The sequence below is a fragment of the Xiphophorus hellerii genome, chromosome 1 (assembly GCF_003331165.1).
Source record: "Xiphophorus hellerii strain 12219 chromosome 1, Xiphophorus_hellerii-4.1, whole genome shotgun sequence".
Taxonomy (NCBI): Eukaryota; Metazoa; Chordata; class Actinopteri; order Cyprinodontiformes; family Poeciliidae; genus Xiphophorus; species Xiphophorus hellerii.
Window position 1 is genome coordinate 7034696 of NC_045672.1, and position 15259 is coordinate 7049954.

Sequence of the window (15259 nt, forward strand, 5' to 3'; positions counted from 1 at the left end):
TTTTATTAATTTATTATTGTCTACTTCTAGAGTATGCAATATTACGCTGCAAACTATTTAAAGCCAACATGAAGTTCTTTAACTTGAAATAACCACGCCGTTATCTTACCCTGTAGCAAGTCGTGTCTTCTTCAACGGTAGAGATAGCAACGTGCCCACGCCGGAGCCGTCACTTTACCTTCTTTAAATGTAGCGCTATTTTTGGGCTAAACAGAGCCTGAAAGACTGACCTTGATTAACAACAGTGAGTCAGTTTGAGAAAACAAAAAGCAAAAAAAAACAATTTCTGTGTGATGAGACGTTACAGATGTGAATCTTTGCCCCGAGGTGTAATGACAAGCACAGTAAGAAGCAAAGCATGGAAATGTGAAACATGATTCACCTCTACCTGCTGGAGCCTCCAGCTGGATTTTCTTATGTCATGGTTTTGTTTAAAGTAGATAAACCGATGCTTCATTGTAATGGACTAATCAAGTGGATGTTGGAGATTTGTAAAGAGTGTCCATGGTGACAAACATGCCTACAAGAACAGTACTTCAGTACAAGAACAAAAATGCAAATCTAATGACGAGTAGAAATAAAACTAGTGCAATCACAGAATTATGTTCATGATGACACTGAATGGAAATAGCATTTCATTATGAATTATTTATAATTGAGGACTATGAACAATAACAGCACAAACCAGTTTAAAGACAACAAATGAAAAACCCTTAAATAGCTGCATGTAGGTGCATCTCAGTAAAGTACGGTGGACCTGTGGTGTTGGACGGGGATCACAGCCACTGTGAAAACTATAAATACCTGAGACCTGCTCTGAAATATTTAAATAGTTCAAACACGACAGTGGCACTACCACCGCAGACCCATATGAAGGCAATTCCACTCTGGACTCTGTTGAAGTTTAAAATTTTACCCAATCGCTAATGTTTGGCAATAACAAAACATTATGAAGCTTACCGAAAATCTGCTTGCACTGTAGACAACCATCCTTAGTTTAGAAACAAATGAGTGTTTGGAATCTGACCAACACGGACTGAATGGATTTGCTCACTGCCATTATAGGCAGACCACAAATCTGAAACAGTGCAGAAAATCAAAGTCAAAGAGCTCAGAGAATAAACTTTAAAATACTCCTGTTAGTTTATTAATCGCTGGACGGCTCAGCACCAAAATACATTAAATATATTTGACTTTTCTGCCCCTCTGTCTTCTAGTTCTAGTCTACTCTGCCCCTCCACTTTCCCCAGAACCAGAACCAACCAGAACTAACACGTAAAAATAGTATTCAGTCTTTAAGCTCCTCTAATCTGAAACAAACTTCCAGAAAACTGCAAAACAGCTGAAACACTGAATTTCTCTAAATCGATGCATAAACCCCATTTGCTTAGAGTTGCGTTTGTAGTGATAACTGGAACATAGATTCATTTTAGTCTCGTTCCAATATTTCACAAAGACGATTTTTAATTATGTTAATCATGAGATTTGAGAACATATGATTTGTGGCCTGTTTGTTGTTTTATGAATCACCTTGAATTTTCTGTTTGTGAACTGTGCTACCCAAATAAACCTGCCTTGCATCGTCTCCTGCCACTTTTAGATGGCAAATTCCAGGTTTTTTTACTTCTGAATTATCCCTTTGCTGTGTTTCAGAACAGAGTCGATCGGTTTCTCAGAGAGAGAAAAATCTTTGGGTAGCAGCCATAAATAACAGGAGCTTCCAGTCCAACAAACCAAATAAGACTCTGGATGTTTCTGCTCATCTCCTGAAGGACGTGCCTCTGTTTGTCTCTGCTGGGCTTTTTTTTTTTTTTTTTTTTTTTTTTTTTAAATAAATGATTAATCCTCTCCTCAGGCTTTTCACACTCACACACATGCGCAGACACACTGCAGTCCTGCTGATCACTGTATTAAAAGCAAGGCCAAAATTGACTTCTTCATTGTCTAAAGTGTACATTTTAATAAAGCGTCATAAAACCAACAAAGTTGTTATTTTTAAGGTGAGAAATACAGAGATGAAAACTGGCTCTAGTTTGAATTTAATATATCAGAAAGAGTCGCTATAAATTTATTAGGAATTAACAATACGCATGGTGAAGCAGTGAGTATTGCTACACAAGCACATTTGATTTCAGAACTGGCAATTGTCATTTTGAATTTAAGTTTTATGTCCTAAATATTGGAGGTAAATAAGCGATTAAAGGAGCCTCTGATATTGCACTAAGTTGTATTTCCTTTCCCCACCTTGAGAATGATTTTTAGACTTAGACTTATTTTACTGTTGTTGCACAAAGATATGCAAGTAAAACTGGTAATTAAATGTCATCGCTTGGCCACCGGAGCACACACAAAAACACAAGTGTACCTATAATTACATAAATATATAAATAATAACATATTGCTAAATATATATGTCATTTTCAAGCATTCTCAGTCAGTCTTAGTGATGGGATTGTTGAGCAACCTGATGGCCAATGAGAGACGAATATATCTGAGTCTGGCTGTTCTGCAGCGGATGCTACAGAACCTTATGCCAGAAGCCAACTTTATTTTTTATTCTTTATGCATTTTATAATTTTCTTTGGATAAACTTAATTGAGTTACTTGTTACCAATTGTTGAGCAATTCAATTAAGTTGGTTCTTGTATATTTTTTTTATCAGTTTACAGGATCATTGAAAAAAAAATTCACATGTTAAAACATACATTTAAAATTTTTTAATTCAAGTTGTACTTTAAGTAAGTGATAATGTAATTTTGAATATTTTAGTTTTTTAGTTTGGAACAACTTAAAAGTTTGAGTTGACTTTCTGTAGAATTAAGTCAAAGAGTTTTGAATTATTTATTAGGGGAAAAAAAAGATTTGAATAAGAGTGACTTAAATTTGTCACGTTAAACACACTTAATGAATTAAGTTATAAAAACTTAGTAAATTGACATGAATAAACTTAATGAATTGAGTTGGTCAGATGTAGGATACAAAACTGGCATCGAAATCAATTGTTTCAAGTCAAAGTAAAAAGTTTCTTTAAGTTATTTAAGTTCATTTAAATTAAATTAGATTGGTAACTTTTAAGTTAATTGAACACAAAAAAAGTAAGTTGTAATGTAAATAAGTCCATAAAATGAACTACAGCCAAGAACACTTTTTAGAGTGTCCAACCTGTGAACGTTGGACTGAGGGAGGCAGAACCCATGAATGCCCAGGGACAACATGCTAGCTCCAGACTTCAGACCAGGATTTGAACTCACAACCTGCAAGGCAACAATGCTACCAGCTGTTCCACTAGGCAGGAAAATAATTGTTTCAACATGAACTGAAAATTAAATAGTTATCATGAATTATTCTGTTTCATCGGCAAACAACCTGCTACTGACAGAAAGATGATCCTCGGTTCAAATCTTGGTCTCAAGTCTTTCTGCATGCAGTTCGAATGTCCTGCTGGCCTCAACCTCAGAGCGACCCAGTCTGAGTGACAGCTTACTCAAGTTGTGGTGTTGGAGGGGGGTGGGATTAATTCAAAATAAGATTTTTCATTAGTGTTTTTTGATTTGCTACATGGTCTTATTTGTTTTTGTTACATGTTTTAAATTGATTGCAAATGCCTTTTTAGTCATTTAAACATAATGAATACTTAATACTATTTTGCTTAATAACTAGCACTGGTTTGAGTTTGGGTTCATTTAGATGGGGCCCACATGATGTCCTAATGGTTACATCAGCTGCTTTGAAGCAAGAAAAATCTTATCATCATTTTTCTAAAAGTCCCAGGTGTGTGTCCCGACACGCCTGCATTTCCTGCTGATATTTTGGCTTCTATTTACCTTATAAAATCTCAAAAATTTTTTAATATAAGTCTGTGTGTGCATTTTGTGTGTGTGGGTGTGTGTGTGTGTGTGTGGGTGTGCACATGCACATAGTGTGTATTTCTATCTTCACCTATCTTCAGAGGAACTTTGCATTGACTTCCACAGCCTAACCCTAAACTTAAACCTAACCATTACCAGTACACACCTAATCCTAACCTTAACTCACTTCGCACCTTAGTCCTAATCCTTTTTTTTTTTTTTTTTTTTTCCTTTTTTTTTTTCCGAAGAGTTTTTGCGGCGCTAGTGGCTAGTATTTTTTCCACAGTAGGCAGACAGGAAGGAGGGTGAGGAGAGGGGGGAAGACGTGCGGCAAAGGTCGTCGGGACCGGGAGTCGAACCCGCGACGTCCGCGTCGAGGACTAAGGCCTCCAAACGTGGGGCGTGCTAACACCCTGCGCCACCACAGCACGCCCCGTTAGTCCTAATCCTTAATCCTAACAGCACAGACTTTGAACCCCAGGAGGAGCAGTCAGTCCTTACAATATCATGAAAATGGTACAATATCAAGTACAAGAACACGCGCATACACAACTTCTGCCTTGACCAGTCAGTATTCAGTGATGTATGCTACCTAAGGTTTTATACATGCTCCAGTCTTTTGTTTGAGCAGTCTCGCTTACATTTACATTCTTCAGTAACCTGGAGACACCTGTTTCACATCTCCAACTTCCACCTCCCACATGCTCCTGGACTTACACACAGTCCACAAGAGAGCCTGGCGTTATCTCCCGTGCTATGGTTTACAGCACAATTACACGGAGTTACCTTGAATTGTTTGTCTAGTGTTCAATGGGCATGAAATAATGGCATTTACTTCCCATCTACTTGCTCTAGTTCGGCAGCAGCCTCTCCGTCTCCAAACAGGCCACCGTCATGACCCGGTGGTTGACAAAGTGCTTGAAGAGTAACCTGTCACCTCTCCGTATGCCATTTCATGCATCATCATTGTCTCACACACACATGCTAACGCAGCGCCCCCATCCCCTTCCCGCCTCCTCCGACATGCCTCACACCTCCGCCAATGAAAAATATCTATTATGAGACGAGAGTGAGGTGATCGCACAAGCGACAATAACACCGCCAACCTGAGCTCTGCACCGAATCTGGTGTGAAGGTAACCATAGCAGCCATAAAGAGAAGCTGCCATTGTGAGCAGAAATAAACCTTCTTGATGGGCGGAGGATCACTTTATACATTTTCACCTCAATGAATAGAGGCACAAAGTGAAGGCGGTGACGATGAGCGGGGAGTTCGCAAAAACAAATAGCTGTGTAACTTTCATTTACGTCACTCTCTATTTGCACACATCTCATGACATTATGAAGAGATAATTTTTCAGAGTCGATGGGTTTTGAGGGCAGAATGAGCTTTTCATGTTGGTATAATTCAACTGAGCTCTGCAGAGGTGTAGTGAAAGAGTGAAAGAGCTTTTGAATGAAAGGTAACTTGTAGGAGAGTAAAACCAAATAAATACGCTGCAAAAGATTTTTAAAAAATGAGAAGTTTGAAAAGATGACCTTGAAGCTAATAAATCACGGTCACCTGATGTAGTCCTGTTGGAAAATTACAGTCAGTTGATCAGATTGATTTGGTCCTGCGTTCTGGAGCCAAGAACAGTGCAAGGCAAAGGAATACATAAACTCTGTCGGGAGAAGCTGCCTAATCTAAGAGGAGAGCGAGGTAAAGCACATTGAAAGAAAAACCCACAAAAAGTTATACAATCATAGAAAAAAGTTTTGCGTCTGACTCAAACTTGACCTGTTCAGTTTTGTGTGGCTTGACATTGTTTTCAGATACCTATGCAGAGTGATCAGATCCATTGTAAATGTGTGCAAACAACTGTATTAGATTTAAAAACAGCTTACTTTAAAACTAAAGTCAATTTAGTAATTTCTTTCTATGAAAAACATCCATAAAAACATACAGGAAGTCAAGTACGAACAGCAGAAAACTGGTTCAGCAAAACTTTCTTCCATGATGAAATATTCCTATATTGTTTTTTAACATTTGGAAAATGTCACAAAAGGTGAAGTGTTGACACACAGGAACTGGAGACGGTGATGGAACGTATATGGAATAAAAGAAAAAAAAACATACACAATTTGAAGATACAATTTTTAAAAAATTGTTTTAAGATGCAATTCCAATCAGATCTCATCTCCCTTCAGTGCTCCGTCTGGACTTTTTCTGATTGAAGCTGATTCCTCTCAAATGTTTTTGATTGGTTAAAATTTAATACTTCAACAGTATTAAAGATAAGAAGTAAGAAAGCAGTTATTTCTCAGGAACTGAGGGTCCAGAGCCCTCTGGATGAAGCAAGGCATGGGCATTTAGTCCTGCACTGGGGCATTTAGTCCAACACTGGGGCATTTAGTCCTGCACTGGGGCATTTAGTCCAACACTGGGGCATTTAGTCCAACACTGGGGCATTTAGTCCAACACTGGGGCATTTAGTCCTGCACTGGGGCATTTAGTCCAACATTGGGGCATTTAGTCTAGCACTGGGGCATTTAGTCCTGCACTGGGGCATTTAGTCCTGCACTGGGGCATTTAGTCCAACACTGGGGCATTTAGTCCAGCACTGGGGCATTTAGTCCTGCACTGGGGCATTTAGTCCTGCACTGGGGCATTTAGTCCAACACTGGGGCATTTAGTCCAGCACTGGGGCATTTAGTCCAGCATTGGGGCATTTAGTCCTGCACTGGGGCATTTAGTCCACCATTGGGGCATTTAGTCCAGCTTTGGGGCATTTAGTCCAGCTTTGGGGCAGAATGATGACGTTAAAGTCAGAAGTTTTCTCTGCAGGCAAAACATTTCTGTGTTTAGGAGAGAGGAGGATTTTCCTGCTATTGTGATGACAATTATGAAAAATAAATAGAAACTTCACATCAGACCTGCGTTTTTATTCATAAACCAGTGTATGTTGGGAGAAAAATATTCTTGCCCATAATTTGATAATTAGAGGGCGCAGATCAGCCCCCCTGCTCCTGACCATGGACCCGGAGTCTGAACAACATGGAGGCAGAGAAACGGAGAGTCTTCAGAGTCATTACTAGACGAAGGCAGCCGGACTAGTTTATGTTGCTAAATTATTATATTTAGCTAAATATTATAGTTGAGGGTCACAAGCAGGACTCCTGACACACAAATTAAAATAAAAAATTGAAGAAAATAAAAACTCAAAAAGGGCACTAGGAGCATCAAGGATAAAAGGGGCAGAGGGTCAAGCCCCCATGTACCTGATGGATGGCCTGTAAAAGAATAATCTTTTGGCCCTCCAGCATTGTCTGCATGCGCAAAGTTTCTATATGTAACCAATAACATGCAGGGGGTCTGTATTTGTAAATCTGATTTTGATTAAGTCAGTCCCTCACCAGCTATGAACCTCACTGCACGTCGTTGTATCTTGCAAACTAAAGCTTAATTCTTTTTCTGCCTTAAAGCACCTCATCCAAAAAACAATCTAGGAAAATCAACAGCTCATCCTGACACTTTTATTCAGGGAAATGGTTGCTGTGCTTTCATGGAAGAAACAAAGATGAGTATGTGGATAAGAAATGTGACTTCTACAATGAGGACAAAGGAGAAAAATGCTTCTTTTTTTTTTCTTCATGTTTACACAAATGCGCTAATGTATTATAATTATCACCAACTTGACTGGACCGCACTATGCTAATCTGTCTGTCTGAGAGCATTGTATTGTCATGAACCACATTGATTTGGTTATAAACAAACAACGGGATATGAACTGGACATGATTCTCTTGCAAAGTGCCTTGAGATAACATTTGTTGCTATTTAGAGCTGAAGTGAACTAATGTTTGGTTTTAACTCTGCCACATACAGTGTTCAGACGTCTGCACACCTGATATTCACTGTATTTCACTGACATTTGAATCGACAGGTCAAACGTTGGAACAGCAAAAAAGACAAAATTTTACATGTGGCGACAAAGTAGTCAAACAATATAATGCAGACATGAAAATCAAATGGAAGCGAATTAAATTCATGGGTTTTTTTTACTGCTTCAGGTCAGTCAGGATTCTCAAACGTAATTATTCAGACGTTTGCTGAACGTCAGAATAATGACGGTTATTTTTAATGAAGCAGTTTACGTACATGTGCTTCTAGTCAGGCTGATCGACACAGACGACCTGCAAAGGAAAGCAGCAAGCAAAACCCAGAAGTTAGAGATAAAACCTGGCTGCTGACTCAGAATGGAGTAGTGGTAAATGTCAGCCAATTAGCTGTTCCTTCAGGACGCGTGCTCTACTGAGAGTCATCAGGGTGATCATGATGAGGGACGTAATGCAGAGGGAATTTCACCCGGGCTGCAGCTACAGTTCGCCTGGCTGTAATGGAAAACAGCCGGAACCGCTCTCTGCTGGCTCCTAGCTGGATGTGCTTCATAGTGTGAAAGATATCTGCTTCTTTAGTCAAAACCAAATCATTTAATTCTAAAGTAGCCAACCACTATGAAAGAGACTTTTCAGATTAACTCACTGTGTCAATCTGAGGCCAGGTGGATACAAGAAAGTATCGCTCAGTACGCCGGAAATAAGGCGTCAAAGATGTGAGAATAAACAGTAATAAGATGCAGTAGTAAGTGTAGACACGAGGCAGCGTTAATCATTTTAAAGGGGCAGTATTATGAGGTTTCCAGGCTCATACTGCAGTTTTATAGCATAATCAAGTAACACTGTTGTTCAGTTGTTATAAAAAGGCTATATATCAAATATAGCATAAATGAAATTGGACTTAAAACTCCTGCTCCTTCTGAAGCTCCGCCTTCAGGAAGTCATCACAGCATGTCTCCTCTATTAACCCTTTAACAACGTTTTAACCACTGACAAGCCGCTCATGTAATGAGCTCAGCAGATGCTCAGTGTCACCAGGTGTTTGCTAACTGCTGCTGGCTAGTCTGGAGGAGTTGAGCAGGGGAGTTGTGAGGGACGACTGCTCTGTGAATCGGAAGCGCCGAGGCTTGGGTGTAAAGTGTGAAGACCCCTGCGATTCAACATTCGTAAAGCCACTCCTTGTTGAACTAGAACCGGTTCTACTCCCGAGTTTAACTGATTCCAGTAAGAAAATATGAAAAAGTTTGATCTTTTGGTCGGGTGCTGTGGATGTGTTTTGTATGAACTTGCTGCAGAATCTGCCAGTCCACATCAAGCAGGTGGAGACGAGGTGTTGGAATCCCTGTTGCACCTGACATGGGGCTTCACAGGTTCCACAGGCGGCTCCGCCAACTTCTGAAGGTGAGAAACGAACACATCTTCACCCAGACAGGGATAACAAACAGGCTTACATTTCTGAAAAACACACCCAACCTCTGGATCAGCGGTAAAGGCCAGGATGTCTCAGAATAGACGGATAACGAGGCAACAGGCTGAATGTGCCGCTTCTAAGAAACAACTCAATGAAACATCTGATTTGAATATAAATATTTACTAAGAGGAAGGATTTTTTTCTCTGTTTGCCCACACAGAGGAGATGAAACACAGCTTCTTCATCCTGAAAGGGTACTTGAGTCTAAAGCAGTCCCACATGGTTTCTAATAATCAGTCTTTCAAATATGAACAGGAGAAGAGCAAAAACAAAAGAAAAGATGGAGCAAGTGTAAGCGATCGAACATTAGGTCCCAAAGCGAGAAAGAAACTTCGTCTCAGGCTTTCTCAGACAAATGAAAGCAGTGAATCCAAACAGCACCTGAACGAGTTACATGTTTGTGTCCATTAAATCTCTCAAATGCACTGGGTCATGCTCTGATCCAGTCTGAAATGGGCAACCTGTTCAATATTTCTTTTTTTATTTTATTTTGGCTTTAGTCACGTTTCTTACTGTTTCTATTTTTTGATTACACTCTGCCCAGTCAGAGACAAGGACTGGTCAGGAAATATTCGGTACTAGTACAGTTTCTTTGAACCTTCACTCGCATGCTTCAGCTTTTCCACCAAGAGCTGGAAGTCATCTGCTAACTCACTCAGTGAAGGAGCGAGTTGAGCAACCATACAAAATGGCCAGAATTTGGTCCAGAAACAGATGAGAATGATTTGCTTAGCATGAAATGAATGAAAAGGCAGACAAAGTCCAAATAAAAACTACCGAAGAAACGCTTCAAAAGCTTACAGCCTGCTGCTGTTGTCACTACGCAGCGCTGTGGATGTGACCTACACCGTTCAAACTGGGGCATCTGTCATAACTTTTGCTCCAGGTAAGCCTCCACCTCCTCCCTGTTCTCTGCACGCCATCCCCTTATACCGACTTCCGTGTGGTGCGTTCAGGAACCCTTTGATGCCTCAGCTCAGGAAATTAACCTCTCAGGAAACTAGACAAAAGACATCAGCTAACAAGCATCACGGTATCTGCATCCACGTCGTTTTACCTCAGCGCCACTGGCCTTCAGGTTGCCGTGGTAACGCCATTTTTTTGTTCTGACTCACAAGCCGAAGTGAGCGTCCCTGAAACTCGTGAAAGATATTCATCCTGGAGCAGAGCAGAGGAAAAAAAAATAATGCAGCCAGATCTCGACTGTAGCACAAAAGCTCTGCAGGCGAGGTCAGAGCCACCACACACACACACACACCCACACACACACACACACACACAGAGCACCACGGTGAATATCCGCCTCCACTCAACAAAACACACTAACTGTTTTCTCCTCTTTTTTTCCCCTGATTGTATGTAGGAGATGAAACAAGTTTTAGATTCAGAATAATGTGAGCTGAAGTCATCAGCTGATCCCTGTCAGCTGAACCAGGTCCAGGTGTTGAGGATGTCTTTACGGCTCCACATTATCTAAAGGCACTCCACGCTTTGATGTCCGTTTTCTGTCTCAGGAGGTGGAACACAAATGTGAAAAGTCCATAAAAGTGTAATTTATAGAGTGCTATTCCAAGTCCACCACAAGAGGTCAGGAGAGCATGCTTTTGAAGTGTTAGTGTTGTCATAATAGCTCCTGGAGTCACACGTAATGGCTAAAAAGTGACATCCAGCATCAAAAAGCCTGACAGATGGATTCTGACTCTCTGCTCTGTGATGTTTGTTCATCATTCTCTTCAAAATGTGAAAACATTAAATATTCGGCTGTTTTAGAATATATAACTCCATTAATTGTTATTTTGGTAATAATTTTTCATGTGCTTATTATCCACACAGTGGAAACAAGTGGAAAGTAAAGAAAATATTAGAAAACGGTGTAAAAAAAACCCAACAACAACAGTCCATTATTCATTTCAGGAGCTGAAATGCAAACTGCTGCTACATAAAAGATTAGCTGACAGGATGACATGAGATCAAATAGCTCTGCATCTTTGGTATGAATGAAATTTTGAAAATCTGAAATTACATTGACAAAAAGTTTTTTTTTTAAAGAATATTAATAACTTTCTATTTAATTAGATTAAAACAGTATGATAAAAGAAACGTGGAGCACTTCCATTCTCCTCCTCGTTCTCAGGCCTTCCCTCAGGCTGCTTGCTGACTACCTCGTCTCCACAGCCTTTTATCCTTTGACTAAAAAGAACGTAGCTAATCTTTAGATCTCAGATTTTAATAACTTAAAGCAATAGTGCATGAATGATTCGTCTCCTGCCCTTGCAGCTCCCTCTGGATCTGGACTCAGACTGCTGTCCGTCTTCTGTTCGAAGCATGGGTCCAGTGCAGTAGCCATTTGGAGAAAGTCCTCGATCGTCATCCTGCAAAGCCCATATTTTTGATCAAGTCGCTGGAATAAAGATATTTCTTTCTTTCAGCCCCACACGAGTTTCTCCAGGTGTGGGGCTGTGTCCTGAAGACACACTGCGTGTGGACGTGCAGAGAGCTTTTCCAAGACTGCTGAAATCATCTGCTTCTCGAAAATCCTCCTCAGTCGGCTGAGCAAGCTTGTATAGAAAAGAATAACGAAAATGAAGACTATTTGTGACGCAGTATTCGTTTTTATACTGTCATTTTAATCTTGTCTTGTGTGTGTTTCTGTTTTTCGAGTTGAGGCTTCATACATCAGTGATCAAATATCCTACCCATCTCGTCTATCTAGCTCCATCTGTCGCTTTTCTTATTCTTTCTCAGCCGCTGATCCAGCGTAGCTGCTAGAATTGCAGGCTACTGCTCTCTGAATTCCTGCAGCAGTAGGTAAAGACGACTCCAACATTTTTTCACATCAAGAATGAGTGAGTGTCTACAATGCCCATTACAGCACACCAGGAGGTGAAGGGAGGCCATTGTTGCTGCAGAGAAGTGGCCTTCGGGACCCTGTCTGGGCAGAGCCTCGCCTCTAGACAAACAGCTGATCACACAACCACGCATCCCGAGGTGCAATCAACGTAAAGTCGCAGTGCTGCACAGGAAATGCAGCCTTCTTTGTCCTTCAGAAGCAAAAGGAGGGGGATGAACATGAGAACTGCATGGTGTTCCCTGCCTGTCGCTGGAGGTGGGTTGGCACCAGCCCCACTCCCAACCCTGCAAGGATCAGAGTGTCCGGATAACGGAGGAATGGATGGAATTGGAGTGAAATCTTGATTGGTTTTAACTGAACTTAACGTTGGAAATTGGTGTGAAAACTTAAGCTAATTTAAAAATGCTTAAATCTCCCTTATTTTCTGCTAAAAAATAAACTAAAACGTAATGCAGTTCAGTGCCCACTGATGAGTTCACAGTGCTGTGGACTCGGTTAGATTCCTGCTGATTTCAGTGGAGAGGTCTAAGCCTAAGTTAATTCCCCCTTTTGACAAGTTCCACAAATAAAGCTTTACTGGCTGCTGAGCTGTGACAGTGGACACATCTACTCTGGGGCAGCGAAAGGACTGGTATGCAGGACTGTGAATGCAGCGCAGCAAGAAAGGAAAGAAGACAATGGATGGATTTATAGCTCTGTGGGGTTTTCGTTCTGCTGGCAAAAGCAGAGGGTGAATAGACGTCACCGTGATCCAGACAGTTCTGATGGCTTTATGCAGCGCCACACACACACAGAGCGTTAAAACGGCACAAAACCAGATGTACACTCTGAAAGGTGTTTGTGGCTGTAGATTATTTTATGGACTTATTTACATTCATCTCACTTGTTTCATTTGGTTTAGTGATGACAACTTACTTTTTTTGTGTTTAATTAACTTAAAAGTTACACGTCTAACTGACTGAAATTAACTTAAAAACACTAGGACGGCTAGGTTTTCGATTTCTCCCCAGACTGGCTGAAACAGGGCCACAAGACCCTGTCCAAACTGACGACTCTGATGGCTCAAATTAGCCTCCATTGATCCATTCTTCTATTCTTCTATTGTACATGTGGTCGTTGACCGTCAGGCCAGAAGGTAGGAGTGTGAATAGTCCATGTTGGGGGTGGGTATCTATGATACCAACAGGAGATCAGATCTCCTGTAGGTAATGCTCTTCAGTCTAGTTTTGAAGCATACATGAAGTGTTTTTGGAGAGATGTGACCTTTTGCAGCTGATGTTGTGCTGCATTATCCAGTCTAAGTCTAAGTCGAAGTCTAAGTCTAAGGAACAATTGTGCAACTGTGAGATGCGTTGAGGCCATTACCAGGGTACTTAAGGGTACTTAAGGGTACTTACAATCCATTCAGGCCATTTGGACAATCTCTAGACTGCATAGGAGTGTTGTCTACGTGGACTACCTTCGGCCGTTGTAGTTTAAGGGAACTTTTTACTTTACTTGAAACAATTGAGTTCAATGCCATTTTCGTATCCCACGTCTGACCAAGTCAATATGTTACGATCCTCCAATTCAGTTCATTAAGTTTATCCAACTCAATTTACTAAGTTTTTATAACTTAATTCATTAAGTATGTTTAGCAGGACACATTTAAGTCACTCTTACTCAAATCAGTCAAATCTCAAAAGTGTATTTGAAGCAATTAAGTTCAATGCCGCGTTCGCAGCCTGCGGCTGATGTCATGATCAAGCTCTAGCAGGACAGATGCTGCACCAAGCAGGGTGCTGTGATGGTGCAGAGGTAAAGCACACTCACATAAAGAGATATTAGTCTTTGGTGCGGCCGTCGTAAGTTCGATTCCAGCCAGATGACCTAGCTGCGTGTCTTCTCTCTCTGTCATTATCCACTATCCTGTCTAACTAGTCTCATATAAAAACTGCCTGAGCCAAAAAAAAACCCTGATAAGAAAAAGTGATCATTTAATAGTTTCCTTCTTTATTTGAAGTAAACTAAATGATTTGATTAAGGCTGACTTAAATTTGCCATTTTAAACACACTTAATGAATTCAGTAAAAAAAACAATTAATAACTTGAGTCGGTTAAACTTAATAAATTAGGTTGGATAAACTGAATTGATTTACTTGTTGCCAACGGAAGCAATTCAATTAAGTTGGTTGAACTAATTTCTTTGTGCAGTGTAGGTGCATTTTAGAGAAACCTGCTGGATGTTTTAAGTGATTGTAAAAAATCATTAACTAGTTACATGTTACAGTGTTTTTATACGGCTTTGGTTTGGATAAATACAAAGCAATGTCTGGTGAGTCAGTGGGTGTTTCAAACATATACTGGAGATTTGAATGTTCTCGTTTAAGATACAGGAGGATAATGCTGATACATGTTTAAAATAAATGCATCAGCATTTATATTTTTTCTTAAAATCTAGACTGAAACCAAAACTGACTGATTTCAAGTGTTGAATCAAAACTAATTGACTCTACAATCATTGTTTTGATGATTGTGATTTGATGAGCTAAGTTTAATTTTTTTTAAAAAGTAATACATGTAACTTCAGAGACGAGATTAGTTGGAGAAGCCAGGAAAATCTGTATGAATGAACTTAAATTTGCATGAAGTTGCTTACATTTGTACAGCAGGTTTGTGTGTTGGGTTGTGGAGGTGAGGACTGACTCTGGAAATATTTATATTGTTCAGATGAGGAAATGTGGTCAGGAATGCTTCCTAGATCACAAAGGACATTTCCTTCACTGTCTTGTTCAGCTTCTTCCTTCTGGGAGAAACAAACAAACAAAAAAAAGAAAACCTTTGTGATTTGTTCCCTCTCCAAAAACGTCTCTAAACTATTCTGCACCGGTACATTGTCTTTATCTGGTTGTCTTAAACAATGTTTTGCACTAATGTGGGCTATATGTTACTTACATGTTGCATTTTTACTATCTGTCCATTCATCCACCCACGTGCAACCCCACGCGCAGTTGTGACCTGACAGATTTAAAGCCGCGCGTGCAGCACGCCTGAGTCCACGTGCTCCCACCGCCACGTTACAGTCGGAGGACAGGACCGTTTACGCTGGATAATAACTTATAGCCCCGCTGCAAACATGTGTTTTTGACGCAATTAGCCTACCATCAATAACAATTGTCCGTTTAAAGCTAAAACAAACACGCAGTTGTTATGTCAGCGAGCGTTTCCTCTCT